The 14,093-nt window shown below is 53.8% G+C and overlaps 1 protein-coding gene across 1 annotated transcript in view; it reads left to right on the plus strand.

The window, feature by feature from the left end:
* Positions 1-6,751: 6,751 nt before the first annotated feature.
* PTPRS (protein tyrosine phosphatase receptor type S) overlaps positions 6,752-14,093 on the plus strand; it is a 164,553-nt gene continuing 157,211 nt past the window's right edge. The window contains exon 1 of the mRNA XM_075038011.1: positions 6,752-6,870. The gene's annotated coding sequence lies outside the window, so the exon portion shown is untranslated. The remainder of the gene's footprint in view (positions 6,871-14,093) is intronic.

Genomic DNA, 14,093 nt, shown 5'->3' on the forward strand with positions numbered 1-14,093 from the left:
AAGAAAAGATGACTAACAGATGGAAACCCAGCCCAGAAGACACCCCAAGGCACACCCTGCAACGCAATCTCTGCATCCGTGCCGTGATGTGCAATTGCTTTGCCTTCAAGAAAGTCTGGCTAACAGTGATGGTGCCCAGGGTGCGTGCATGCCCACCTCCTCGCAGCCCCTGTGCCAGCACCCCCCCACCTTTTCCACTGCGAAAGGGAAAATTTGCTTGCAGCAAGGAGGGGAAATTCCTGCCATTGCTTCTCCCTTCCTCCCTCATCGCTCCCGTGGGGACCAGCCGGTGTTTGGGAAGTCGCCCTGGGAGGGCACCCGCCGCAGCACGGTTTCACGTCAGCTTTGGCTGGTGGTGGGGAAAGCCAAACCCCAGCGTGGGTGGGAGTTTGGACCTTACATATGGAGTGGGTTACATTCGCAGCGAGGCTGTTCGCAGCATCCCACGCAGCTTTTCCTTGTATAGCCCGTTCCATATTTATCCCACGGGCTCCTCTCCCCACACCAAAACCCATCTCCATTTAGGCACCGCAGAGGAGAGGGTGAACCCCAGCCCCACCGAGCAGCTGAGCTGGAAACGTCCCTCCTGGAAACGAAACCGGAGGGGAAGTAACTGATGGCTTATTTCCCTAACAGATTGCTTTCTGCGTGTAACAAGTTGCTGTCAGCACCGGGCACAAGGATGCTGCTGCCTTGATCCAAAGCATCCGCATTTGCACCCAGCCAGGCTGGAGCACAAAGAGCCATTTTTAGGCTTGGAAGCTAACAAGATTCATCAAGATTTTATAGCTTTTGCTCTGCAGTTATGAAACGGTGACCACAAGCCAAATACCTCTGTCCTTTACCTTCCTGCAACACCGATGACTTTGGTGCAATAGAGAGCAAAACTCAGCCTGCCATTTTTTACTGCAAAGACAGAATTCAGCCCGTAATGTTCTTGATAAAGCAAAGTACCAATGACACAGCTGAAAAACATCAGCGGAGCAAAGAGCAGTGAAAACTTCCCTGGGCTTCCATATGGCATCGCTCCATCTTGGACCGCGTTATTATTATATTTCATCCAGCTTTAGCTGCTTTCTGTGTTATCTGACGCGGGGAAAATGTTGATGGGGAGGACTCCGGTACAGACACTTGGCTTTTCTCTCCCGCCAGTGTGTGCCGCATTTGAATTCTCCCCAGTACTGCGACGTTTTCAAAATGTTTTGTTAAGTTAATTTGTATCCGCAGCCACTTGTGAATTTTTCAGATTATTTGATCTGTAACTGAACTAACATGAAGAGTAACTATTGTTCTGCAGGAGCAGACGATGCCAAAGCGTGTCTTACGTGTTTGACGCGTGCCCGTCTTCTAACCTCAAATGAGGTCCCCAGGCACTGGCAGTGCTGCTGGAAACCAGTTTGGGGATGGCACTGGGTGCATCCCTGCACCGCTCCAGCCTGAGCTGCCACCCCACAGCCCCCAGGCACCATCACCCCCCAGAAAAACCTCGTTGGAAGGCATTTGCCTCCATTGCAAATTACCCCAGATCGCAAATTGTCCCTCAAACGTCCTCCTGCAGCCCAGGGAGCTTTTTCATGTGTCTCGTGGACACTGGTTTTTTTGGGGAGCCTCTGAACAGGGGCAGCTTTGCTCGAGTCTCGGCGGGGGGCTCTGTTTGCTTAACAAGGGAGAGCTTTTTCATTTTTCTTTATCAACCTTGGCAGCTCCGTTGCATTTGGGCAGCGTGGGGGCTGAGGCTGGGGCTGGCGTGCAGCCCTGCACAGGTCGGGTTTACATGAGCTCCCCCCATCGCTGTGATTATAGAGGAATTTATTCCTCACCGCTTTTCTCTGGAAAACAACATGGTAAGGACTTGGGAGCAAGGAAAGAGCACAAAGCTGGAGCAAAACCTCCTGATGGCATCGGTGAGCTCGGTTTTACCCCTTCCAGCTGCTCCATCAGCCCGGCTGTCCCAGCGCTGCTGCTGTGCGGGAGCCGCGTTCTGGTGGGACGACAGCAATGGAGAACCACTCTTAAAGTTAGATCAGGGGATGAGTTTCTGCCTCAGGAAGACCCCAGGATGAGTATTTTGGAGCGATTTCTCAGCCGCTGATGAGACCTTCCCCAGGAGGATATAAGTCAGACTCTGGAAATCGGGGGGTTGCTCGCTCCCCGCGGCTGACCTGCCCAAATCCTCCGGTGACCAGTAAACCCGCTGACCTGCTCTGGTTGGAAGAAAATGGAAATTAAACAGAAAATCAGATGGAATTGCAGACTCGGTTATCCCCTAGCATGTCTACCCCTGGTGGCAAGTACGTACGCATTCGGTATCTGCCAGGAGCGGTAGCGGCGACTCCGGCCCTCGGCTCGGGGTCGCGGCACAGGCTCCTCTCCCGGCGGATGGGTTTATGGATCGGCACCTGCCCTTTCAACCAGCGACAAGCCGGCATTGATCGCGCGCCGTGCTTGTTCTTCAACTTGTTGTTTTACCAGCTTTAATTTAAGAACTGAATTCAAATGCCATCAAGGGGGAGATCAATAGCTTTTTTCACAACCCACCGGTGACCGTGTCTGGGGACGGCAGCTACAGCTGCTGGAGCAGACTCACTTTCCACCCGGCTTTTAGAGGAATTAAAACCCAGTGGAAACAAAAATAGGTTGGAAAAGAAGCTGGGAGCAAAGCCGGCTCCAGCACAAACCCCAAGTGTCAAGGTCAAGCCCAAACCTTTGATTCCCTTGGGTGATGCCTTTGGATGTGGCTGTTGGGTTTACGGGATAAAGGATGCTCCCACCTTCAAAAAGTCTTGCTGTACTTCAGCGGACCCACAAAAAGCGTCTGCGTGGTGGGATCATATTGTCTCGGTACAACATGATGACAAGATGGCATTAAGATGTGACTATTTCACACCGCAGAAGCTTCTCCGCACCAGCCACCGCTGGGCTCGGGAGAAGAAGTCACACGCTTTAGCAGATTGATCGATAAAAAAAAAGATCAAGCAGGATTTGGGGACGCATCTCCGCAGGCTCCACGTGCACCTGAAAACTCACCCATTAGTCATGAGGACACCCAGCAATTGCGCATCCTTGCAGTCATTCACGGCTTTATGGCGAGTCATGAGATATTTGGTATTTTCCTTCAAGCAAACAAAAGCAGATGATTAAGGAAGAGGCGCAGCTTGCTCGCTTTCAGGAGGAAGACAGCTTGCAAAATGCAACTCTCAGAGCTTCAATAAAACTCCAGACAGCAAATAAACAGCCTGGCTGAGAGGAGAATGCTCCCAGTTTCCTGAATTTTAAGCCAAATTTGGGATTCTGGGGGAGAAGGATGGGGATTACCTCGTGCAAAACTGGCACCAGCGAAAATGTCATGAGAGCGTGGATACTGAAATGCAAAGACAAATGTGTGTCGCAGCCCCAGCCTGACTTTTCAGGCAGTATACACACCAGAAACTTCTAAAACTTTGAGTGGAAAACCGTTTCCAAATGGAAAGCCAAAAAGAAAGCAGCTGAGTTTCAGCCTTCTTCTAATTTCTTTTTTTTTTCAGTTATTATTTTCATTTCCAAAGCCATTTTTGCCGAAGGCAACATGTTTATACAAAATGCCTCACTCAAAAAAAAAAAAAAGAACTATTTGCAGATGGAAAAATATTCTGTCAGAAATTTCCTGGCCACCTCTCTGTTTCATGCCAACGCTTCGCACAGTTTGAGGGGCTATAAATGACTGTACGGCAGCAAATTTGGCCACTGAGATTTTAAACCGCGGTATAGCAGCCCACTATGCGCAGGATTTAAACCCCCCTCACTTGTTTTACACTTTCCTTCACAACTGTCTCTCAGCTATAAAATATACATGGATGCATCGATTGCTCTAGTGATCAAAACTCTCTCCCTTCAAAAATACAGCCTATCCAGATATGTAAGCATCCTAATTAAAAATATGTTGGAGAGTTGAATTGCAAATAAATCAATTCCTTCCTAAAAAAATAATAAAAAAAAATCCAGTCAAGCAAGACCAGAATGGGATGGTTAATAATTGATATTTACATTTCTCCCATGTCTGATCAAAGGATTTGATTGCATGACAAATGAGGAAATTACTGTAAAGTATTATACATCCATTAAGAACATAGATGCGGCAGATAGGACGCTGGAGCCGTGGTGATACGGTGTTTGCCACTGGGCTCCGCAGCCGTTCAAAAAGGAGTTGGGCTGATGGTGCAAGCTGATATTTTCCGGATGTGGAAGAAAATCAGCGATCGATCTCCGTTTTATAGGCGACGCTGCAGGAAAGGACGGGAAGGGGTGGCTGGGATGGAGCCAGGGACTCTTCCAGGAGACGGGAAAGTGGGGCTGGACCCCGCAGCAACATGGGGGGCACCTTGTAGCTGGTCCTTTGGGTCCCTATGGGCTCCTGCAGACTCCTATGGGTCTCTGTGGTCCCCCTGGGCTGCTATAGAACCCTATAGACCTACAGAGACCCCATGGGTTGTGGTGGACCTCTGCAGATCTCTATTTGCTCCTATGGACCCCTATGGGCTGTTATGGACCCCAATGCATCTGTATTGGCTTCTATAGACTCCTACAGGTCTGTATGGACCCCTATAGACCCCTACAGGTCTCTATGGGCTCCTATAGACCGCTATGGGACCCTACAGGCTCCTGTGGGATCCTATGGGTCATGCGGGTCCCCATGGGTTGTGATGGACCTCTACAGATGTCTATACACTCCTATGGACCCCTATGGGCTGTTATGGACCCCAGTGCATCTGTATGGGCTCCTATGGAGTCCTACAGGTCTGTATGGACCCCTATAGACCCCTACAGGTCTCTATGGGCCCCTATAGACCGCTATGGGACCCTACAGGCTCCTGTGGGATGCTATGGGTCATGCGGGTCCCCATGGGTGGCGATGGACCTCTACAGATCTCTGTGTGCTCCTATGGACCCCTACAGGTCTCGTGGGGCTCCTATGGGCTCCTATAGACCTCTATGGGTCTCTATAGGCTCCTATCATTGGAAACGGCCCTTTCTTGCAGAGGAAAATTAATTTAAAAATCAACGTGAATGTTCCTCATGCTGCCTCACACCCGCCGGACTCGCACGCTGACGCCGGCGCCGGGACCTGATGGTGTTTTCCTGGGTTATCCGGGAAAGCGGCGGAGGTTTGATGCCCACAATTTATTTCCAAGGCCGTAGCAACGGCAACCTCTGGGCTCAACTACAAGCGGTTCTCCTCACGCAGAAAAACGGGTGAAACCCCGCATCGATGCCCGCGCCCTGAGGCTGCACGGCGGAGCGGCTCCTCTCGGCCCCTGGAAGAGAAATAATAACATTTTTCTGCCGGATTTCCCCAGAACGGTTAAAACTCGGCGTTTGGCTGACATTTGGTCAGTATTAGGAAGCGCACGAGGGGATCAAGGAAAGTTCATGGAGCAGCAGATGGGGGAGTGGGTGTTTGCCCTCGGAGCGAGAGTGCCCGCCTGCTTCACCGGCGAGATGGATTGAAAATAATAAAAATTCACTACTTTTTTTTTTTCTTTTTTTTTTTTTTTTTTTTGCCTGTTTGAAAGGTGCTTAGAGCATTTTCCCAGCATCACTCCTCCTGCTTCGGATGCCAAGCCCTCCCGTGATCGATGAACTGCCGGCCATCGGTCCTGCTCTCCCAAAACTCACCCCTTTTTTTCCAATTTTTTTGCTTTTTTTTTTTGCTATTTTTTGCTTTTGCTCACCTGAGGCTGGGGGCATCGCATGGCGTCGCAGGTTTAGAAGTGGAAAGAGCGGCGGTGGTGGGGCCAAACGGTCCCCACGGGGGTGGGAAATAGCGAAGGGGAAGTATGGAAAAGGGATTGAAGATGGGAAATATGGGGAATTTATTAAATATGGGAAATGTATTGAATATGAAGATTATATTCAATATGGGATATGTATTGAATATGAAGACTATATTAAATATGGGATATGTATTGAGTGTGAAGACTATTAAATATGGGGAATATATTAAATATAGGGAATATATTAAATATGGGGAATATGAAATATGAGGAATATACTGAAGGTGAGAAATTTAAAATATGAGAAATATGTTGCATGTGAGTACGTATTCAGTATAGGAAATATATTGAATATAGGTAATATATTGAATATTTGCAATATGTTAAATACGGCAAATATAGCAGATGGGAGAGGGAGACCGAACACTATATTCGCGACGAGGAATTTGCTGAATTCCGTGAATATCGTGGAAAACGGAGGCGACATTGACAATATCTTAAGGGAAATACGTCGAATACGCAAAATACAATGACGACGGCAAATAAACTGAATATCGCAAACGCGCCCCAAATGGGAAATAGAATGAAAACGGGAAATTGATTGAAATCAGCCGCAGCGGGGGGGGGGGGAAGGGCCACCGAGGGGCCGCCCCGGCCCCGCCCCTCCGCGTCCCTCGCGGCTCCGCGCCCACGTGCGCAAGGCGCGCGGGTGCGCGCGCGCGGGGCCTTTAAGGCGCGGCCACGCCCCTCGCCCTCCGCGGTGACGTCGCGCCGCCCCCCTCCCCTCTCTAGGAATAGTGGAGGAAAAAGGGGGGGGGGGGGGAGGGGGGGAGGAATGGAGGAGGGGGACCCGCCCCGCGGTGACGTCAGGCGGCGGCGGCTCGGGGAATGACATCACCTGTGCGAGTGGCCGGCGGCGGGCGGGAGGGAGCTCGCGCCGCAGTGTCCCCGCGCCGCGGCCCCAGCGCAGCCGCCGGGCGGAGGCGGAGGGAGGAGGAGGAGGAGGAGGAGGAGGAGGAGGAGGAGGAGGAGGAGGAAGGCGAGGAGGAGGAGGAGGGCGGCCGCGGCCCTTCCGCGCCCCTCCGCCGGCCAGCATGGGAGCGGGCGGCCGCGCCGTCAGGTACGGCGGGTGAGGGTGAGGGGAGGGGGGGGGGGCGCGCTATAGCGGGGGGGGGGGGGCGTTTTGTGGCGGGTGCAGCGAGCGCGCGCTGTAGCGGGGGGGCGCCGGTGGGTCGCGGTGGAGTGAGGGGCGCGGGGTGGGGTGGGTGTTTCGCTGAGGGGCCGCGTTGTAAAGGGTGTGTGTGTGTGGAGAACGCCGGTGGGAGGCCGCGTTGTAGCGGGGGGGGGGGGGGAGAGGCAGGTGGGCTGCGCTGGGGAGGGGTCGCGTTATAGTGGGGGGGTGCGTGGTCAGGGGTGTCGCGGCAATGGGTGGGAGAGGGGTGCGGGTATCTCGCGGGGTGGGGGGGGGCTCTTGGGAGGGGTGTGGGCAGGCTGCCTTGGGGGTCTTGTTGCGGGGGGGGGGGGGTGCGGCCGGCTGGCGTTGAGGGGGTCGCGTTGTAGCGGGGTGGGGGTGCGTAGAGGTGCCGGTGGGTAGCACCGGAGAGCCGGGGGGCGTGTTATAAAGAGGGGGGGGCGGCTGCGTTGGGAAGGAAGGGGCCGCGCTATAGCGGGGGGGGACAGGGAGGGGGCGCGCTGGACCACCGGCACTAGTAGCGGGGGGATGCGAGGGGAGAGACGGGTTGGGGGGGACCGGGACTTCGGGGGGGGGGCAGCCCGCCCTGGGGAGGGGGTCCTGGGGTGCATCCCGTCCCACGGCCCGGTGCCGGTCCCCGGGGTGAGCCCGGCTCCGTCCCACGGCCCCCGCCCCCACGCTGTGCTCCGTGCCCAGTCCCACACCCTGGTACCGGTTCACCCTCTTCGCCCCCCACTGCCTTTAGGGACCCCCATTTCCCCGCCGTGCTCTCCCTACCCCGTCCCTATGTCCCCCGTCCCCCCCGCCGGTCACCTCTCGAGTGGGGGTCCACCGGGCGAGCGGGTGCTCGGTTCAAGGCGCTGACCCACGAGACGGGATTTGGGATGTTCTGGTGTCACCCTCGTGCTAAGGGCTGCGCTCCCGTGGAGCAGCACTGTGGGACCACCCGTGTCGGTGGGAGGTGGCCCACCTCCCCTTTGGGTGGGATGGGTGGGTTCTCCGACCTCCCGGCGTTTGCGTGTGCTGGAGATGCTCCGGTGCCGAAGCCGATGTCGCTCCCGGAGCGGCGTCGCTGAGATGCGGGTGTCGGAGGAGAAGACGCCGGAGCGTTCCCCGCGATGTTGGCAGGGCGATGCCGCAGCCTGGGGACGCGGTTGTGTCCCCCCGCCCGGGGTGCTCCCCTCGCCCCACCCCAAACACCGGTGGCCCCACGGGTGCCTTGTCCTCCCCGCCAGCTCCGGAGTCCCTTGGGAAGTGGGTTTCACCCCATTCTCCCCAGCTGTGTAGTGGTCTGGGGATGGTGACAGCAGCAAGGAAAGGACCTGGGTCACCCCAAAACTCCCCAAGACCCCGTGCTGGAGTGTGTGTGGAGGTCCCCTTCCCCTGTGTTGGGGTGGCTGCACCAAATCTGCTTCTTCTGCAAGGTGCAGCTGGCTCCGCGGACCAAGGGACACCCCTGGGGTTGGCAGCGAGCAGCCCTTTTCCATCCGTCCTCCGGGATTTCAGCTGAAATCCCGAGCCCTGGGGCCATCCTGCGGTGGGTGAGAGCTGTCCCCGGCGTCCCCGAGCCAAAACTTGTCACATGGAGGGCGAACACCGCCCTGTCCCTGTCCCGTGTCCGTCCCCCCCCCCCCCCCAAAAAAAATAGTAAAGATTAATAGTGTTTGTGTTGCAGCGGGAGGATCCTGTTCCAGTCCCTCCTGGGGAAGCAAATAGTGCAAATGCGGGATAAGGTGGGGGGGGGGGAAATGCTGGTGAAGAGGTGACACCCGTGGAAGGGTGTTTGGGCTCTGCGGGGACGCGTGGTCCCTCCCGGTGGGTGCTGCACCCTCCCCGGGCTGGGGACGGCTCTGCTCTTTGGGCATTTGCCCTCTCCAAGTCCCCGGGAGGTTTTGTTTTTGTGAAAGTGCTCCTTGCAATTGCGAGGAAAAAGCGGTTTTGGTTGGTTGGGGGGCGTTCCTGGCCCTTCCTCCCAGCTGGGAGACCCCACAGGGGAGAGGGGCTCTGCGTCTGGAGTGTCTCCCTGTCCCCTCCCTAGACAAGCCCCCGCTAAATTTGGAGGGGACGTTCTCCATAGACACTCGCACTTCTGCTCCTGCCCACAGCTCCCGGGCTGTCAGCGCTGCCTGGCAGCTCTGCTTGGGCAGGGACCTGTGTCCTGAGCAGTAAAATATGGATTTATAACTTCTATTTCCTCCCCCCCCAGCATGTTTTGGGGGTTGCGTACCTGTGCCAGGCTGGGGGAGCTGGTGGCATGACCTGATGGGGGTCCCGCTGTGGGGGGACGAGGCTGCTCGTCCCTTTGGGCTGGGGGAGCCCCTGATGGGGGGGGGGGGGGGGAAGTCACATTTGGGTCCTGAGCATGAAGCTGGTTGGGTTTGGCAGGGCAGAGTGTGTGCCGATGCGGGGACCCTCCTGCCCTCCCTGGGGGGAAGGTACCCCTCCTCCTGCCAACCTGATGGTGGGAAAGCTGTTAATTGTTCCCTGCCAGATTGACTTATAAATTAACGAGTTTGCTGGCACTCTCCTCCTCCTTCCTGTGCGTGGTAAGGGCCCATATTTCAAATGGGAAAAAGTCATAAATACTTTGAGTAATGCGAGAGGAGCTTCCAGCTGAAGCCGTGCCACCGAGTAATGCGGGGGGCTGCCCGCAGGGGGAGAGGGGTCCCCCACAGCAGAGCTGTTTGTACGCTTGGGCGTGGGGCGATGGAGGTGATGGGGGGGCAGGGGGTCCTCGAGTCCTTGTGTAGGTGTCTTCTGGTATCAGCCTTGCTGGCAGGATGGGATCAGGTCCTTTGTGCCACCCTGAGTCTCTGTCCCCCTGGTCCCTGGGGCTCACTGGGTTTTATCAATGTGAATTTGGTAAATGCAGCGTCTTCCTGGGGTGTCTCCTCCGTCTCGCCCCGCGGGGAGTGGGTTTGCTCTGCCTTTTGTCTGGATGCTAAAGAATAACCGGTGTGACAGGTTGCCTAAGGAGAAGAGGAAAGATGTGCCTTTGCTCTTTCTCCAGGAGGGTGGGTTCTTGTTATACCCTTAATTCTGCTGCTGCTTTGAGGGGAGAGGTGGGAATGAGGGGGAAGAGACACCCGAGGTCCAGCCGGGTGGGATGTCTGAGGAGATGATGTGGCCACATGCTGGGGAAACTGAGGCTGGAGGGGTGGTGGTGGTTGTGGTTCTTCATAGCGCAGGAACAGCTCCTGCCTGCCACGCTGGCCCAAAGGGCTTGGGCCGTATTTAGAGACCTCAAAGCCGGCTTTGAGGTGGGAGATTGTCCCACCTGATGCTGCTTTGAGGTCTCAAAACACAGCCCAGCGGCAGGTCGGCTGGGCTGGCACTGGGTCGGGATGGATGCCCTCTGCGGTGCCTGGCGTGGCTGTGCCCTCCGTGGTTCAATAGGCTCGAAGCCGGTGTGGAGCGGGGTGAAGTTCCCATCCAGCTGCTCGCCTTGTTGCAGAATAACTCGAGGTAGTTAGTGCATGTTGAACTGTTTATCCGCTTTTCCACGTGGCGTATGAGGTTGCGTGGGTGGCGAGTCGCCGTGATGGATGCGACGTGTTGCCTGTGGCTTGCCACCGCGTATGGATTTTATTTGAACCCACTCTGTTCCCAACTAAAACAGTTTTTCTTTTGCATTGCAGAGATAACAAAATTGCGAGTATAGGATACCGAGATAAAGTGAAGCCAGATCTAACCCGAGTCAGTGTGGGCAGTGCGAGCGTATGGTAAGGAGAGAGGTTATTCAGTTGCATTGAAAAGGTGCTGCTGAGTAATTTAATCCACAGTTGCTGAACTTTGAGCTTTAAATTCTTCTTATATGAATTGATAAGAACATGCATATTATTCATAACTCTCTCCTCAAAAAAGGAAAATCTGCAAATTACTTCAGTTAAATATCATTGCTTCAACAGCGTGAAAAAAGTGCCTAACTTTCTACTTCAAATAATCCTTTCCCTTGGCCCAGCTCCCTCCATCCATGAAGTTCTTTGCTTCCTGCTGCTAGTGCAGAGGTCGGTGGGAGCGGGGTCGGGAGTCCTGGGCTTTGCTCCAAGCTGGTGACTCTGGGCAGGATCCACAGAACTTTTTTATTTTTTTTTGTTTGCAAACTGAAGGAAATAGCCAGGCTGGGCAGGCTGTGAACAGTATTATTTTTTTTTAAATTGCTGTCGATTTTAAACTTGTGAGCCCTGAAGTAGTAAAGCTCAGGCCAGCTTCCTTTCTGCAAAGTTTATTACACAATAAGCTGGAACAATCGAAGGGCTCTGTTTGTTACGCTCTTTTTTTTTTTCCCTCTTGTCCTCTCTTTCTGATTGTTTGCTTTATAACTTGCCTGATTTTTTTTGTTTTCTTTGACATCAGCCTAGCAAACTGGAAATTGTCTTTTTTTATCCTTTTTTTTCCCCCTCTCCATCCTTCAACTTGTAAACCCTCCAGACTTCTAACATAATTCTCTTGGACTTTTTTTTTTTCTAGCTTGGGTATCATTGTCTTAGCTTAGTAATTTATCGAGCTTGGCATTCCCATTGCAATAGCTGCCTGCGCTGTCGGATTATTTGCTGTTTGGCCGAATAAGCCCTTGCAGAGTTGCGTGTCCTGCGCTCAGAACCCTTCGCAGATGGCTATGTCCCAGCATGGCCCCAGCATCACTGAAAACAATAATTTTCAGCCCGTGTTGCCCTCTTGACATCACTTGATAAGGAGCTGGTTGGGAGGCATGAGTTTCTTCAAACTTTATTTAATTTATTTTTTTTTTAATCCATGAAGCCTTTTGGCTCCTGTCCTCCCACCAGCTCCTGAGGGCCGGCACGTGGCTCCCACGCACACGTGGCAAGCAGCACACTCTGGGTGCAGCCGCCGAGGGAGGAGGTGGAGGTGCTGCTGCAGCGGCAGAGGAAGGGAACGGGTACGTGTGTGTGTCCCCCGGGATGTCCAGGTGTGAGGAGGGAGCATGTGCGGATGCGAGGAGAGCAGCATGGGCTGTACGCACACACCTGAGCTTTTTCAAAGGGTTGCAGATCTTCAGAGGCACTTAGGGATGCTCGGCTCTGGAGACAAAGCGGTGATGATGAAGGTGATGACAGCCCAGCTCATGGGGATGGGGGACACACCAGGACCCAATACTGGGATTTCTCCCTGCTCCTGGGACTTGCTGGCCCCATCAGGGACTTCTGTGCCCTGCCCTGGAAAAGGAAGGCTTCGCCATATCCCGATCCAGCCAGCCTGCTGCGGCCCTGGGCTATTTGGGACTCACCCGGGCTTGTGCATCTCGGGTTTGGAAAGCTTTGGAGGTGATGTCTGCACAGCTCGTGGTGTAGCAGAGAGGGGTTTCGGAGCCCTGCTGCATGGATGTGGCCAGCCCAGAGAGGTGTGATTTTTAGCGTTGCCCTCTTCCATACGTTATTATAGCTCATACCATTGCGGTCTGAGTGTTGTCATACAAATAGGATATGTCATAATGTCCGTGCTCCAGTTCCCTGGCAACATTTGCACTATTAAGAGCTGCTCTAGATTAGAAAGCAGATCTTAGTTTGTCTAAACAGGTTTAAAAACCTATCAAATTAAACTGGGCCAGGTGACTTGTACAATATGCACACCTAAATTGGTTTAACATTTGCATAAATCAGATTAAATCGGGGCTGTGGGATGGTTTAGGTTAGGAAGCCTGTGGCTGTTTCTGCCCAGCTCCTGGAGGTCTGCACTCCCACCATGATGTTGGGGCTGTTTTCACAAAGCTAGCAGCTGAATCACTTGTTTACAGCCTCGTTTCATAGGTTATTGCTCTATACGGTGCTGGTTTACATCAGACCAGAGGGTTGCCGTTTGGCTGGGACCTCGCAAGCAACCGGGATGCCCCCACCTTCACGGGAATGTGCTAATGGAGGAGGAAACCTGAAGGTCGAGTGGCTTTTAATGGTGCGATTTGGGAGGGTGGATGGCAGCACATGGGCAGCGTGGCTGCAGGTAGGAGATTCGGATCGCGGCTGGTTCGGCTGCAGCCGTGATTTGCAATGCATGGTGGGTCCTGCAAGTGGTTTGCAAGAAGGGTCTCTGTCTCTCTCCGGGGGGATTTTAATCCTGTTGGGGTTTGAGTAGCAAAACATTTGTGCGTGAATCTGTATGCAGGGAGCGTGGTGCCTGGGGGGGCTCTGCCTCTCCGGCTGCCATGTCTCCGCTTCGGTCTTGGGGCATCTTGGACGTGGCACGGAGGGGCGTGAAGGTGGGAATGCATCTGGTGTCCCGCTTTTGAGCATTGAGTTTCCTCTAGTTAGCCAATTTAAGAGGGCGACAGGTAAGCTGGTCCGCTCAGGCTTGAGGAATGATTCGTTCTCTTCGGCGCTTGCTGCTGTGTTCCTGGGAGGTGGTGGATTTACAAGCCCGATTGAGGGGTGAGTTGAGATACACCAGATGCTAACTTTGGAAATACCCTAACTTTTTACATAATGTTGTTTTCAGGATTTTTTTCCCCCCTTTCACTTCTGCTTGTGGGCAATTGACACATGATGCGATGCAGAGTTACATGGGGTAACCACGTGCTCTGGGTGCAGAAGGCACAAGGCTGGAGGCAAAGCGCTCTCGATCTCTCTTGCTTTCAACCACCGAGCCAGGATTGCAAATAGCGGGAAGGAGAGGGAGGGCATGGTGTGCTGGTTTCTGCATGGCTTCTCAAAATGCAATAATCCTATCTCAGGAAAAATAGCAGCCTTGTCTGAAATTCAGCACATTGTCTCTTTGTGGTGCTCGAGTTGTATCTCACCATCTCTCCCTCTGAGCTGTTGCTTAATTGTTTCCTTCTTCTTAGTGTCCCTGTATCCGTATCAGTGTTGCTAGTAATTCCACAGATGATTTAAATCTGAAAGGTTCTTTCCTTAAAAGTCTGGATTGTGCTTCCCTCCATTTTGCTTTTGTGAAGACAGCAGCGACGGACAGACTACCTGCTTGCCGTGCTGCAGATGCACATGTGTGTGCACGCATGCAAAATCTGCAGGAATTGGGGAAATATTTTTTTTTAAACTAATCTTCAGCTCTGTTATCAAGTGTTTGCTCTGGTTCCCGTGAAAGGTAGATGGGTGCTGCTTCTGGCTTGCACTGATCAAGGTTTCCCTCCCGCTGCTTCTTCCCTTTGTTTACCGTGTTGCTGTCGCTCGTTGGCAGCG

The sequence above is a fragment of the Buteo buteo genome, chromosome 10 (assembly GCF_964188355.1).
Source record: "Buteo buteo chromosome 10, bButBut1.hap1.1, whole genome shotgun sequence".
Lineage (NCBI taxonomy): Eukaryota > Metazoa > Chordata > Aves > Accipitriformes > Accipitridae > Buteo > Buteo buteo.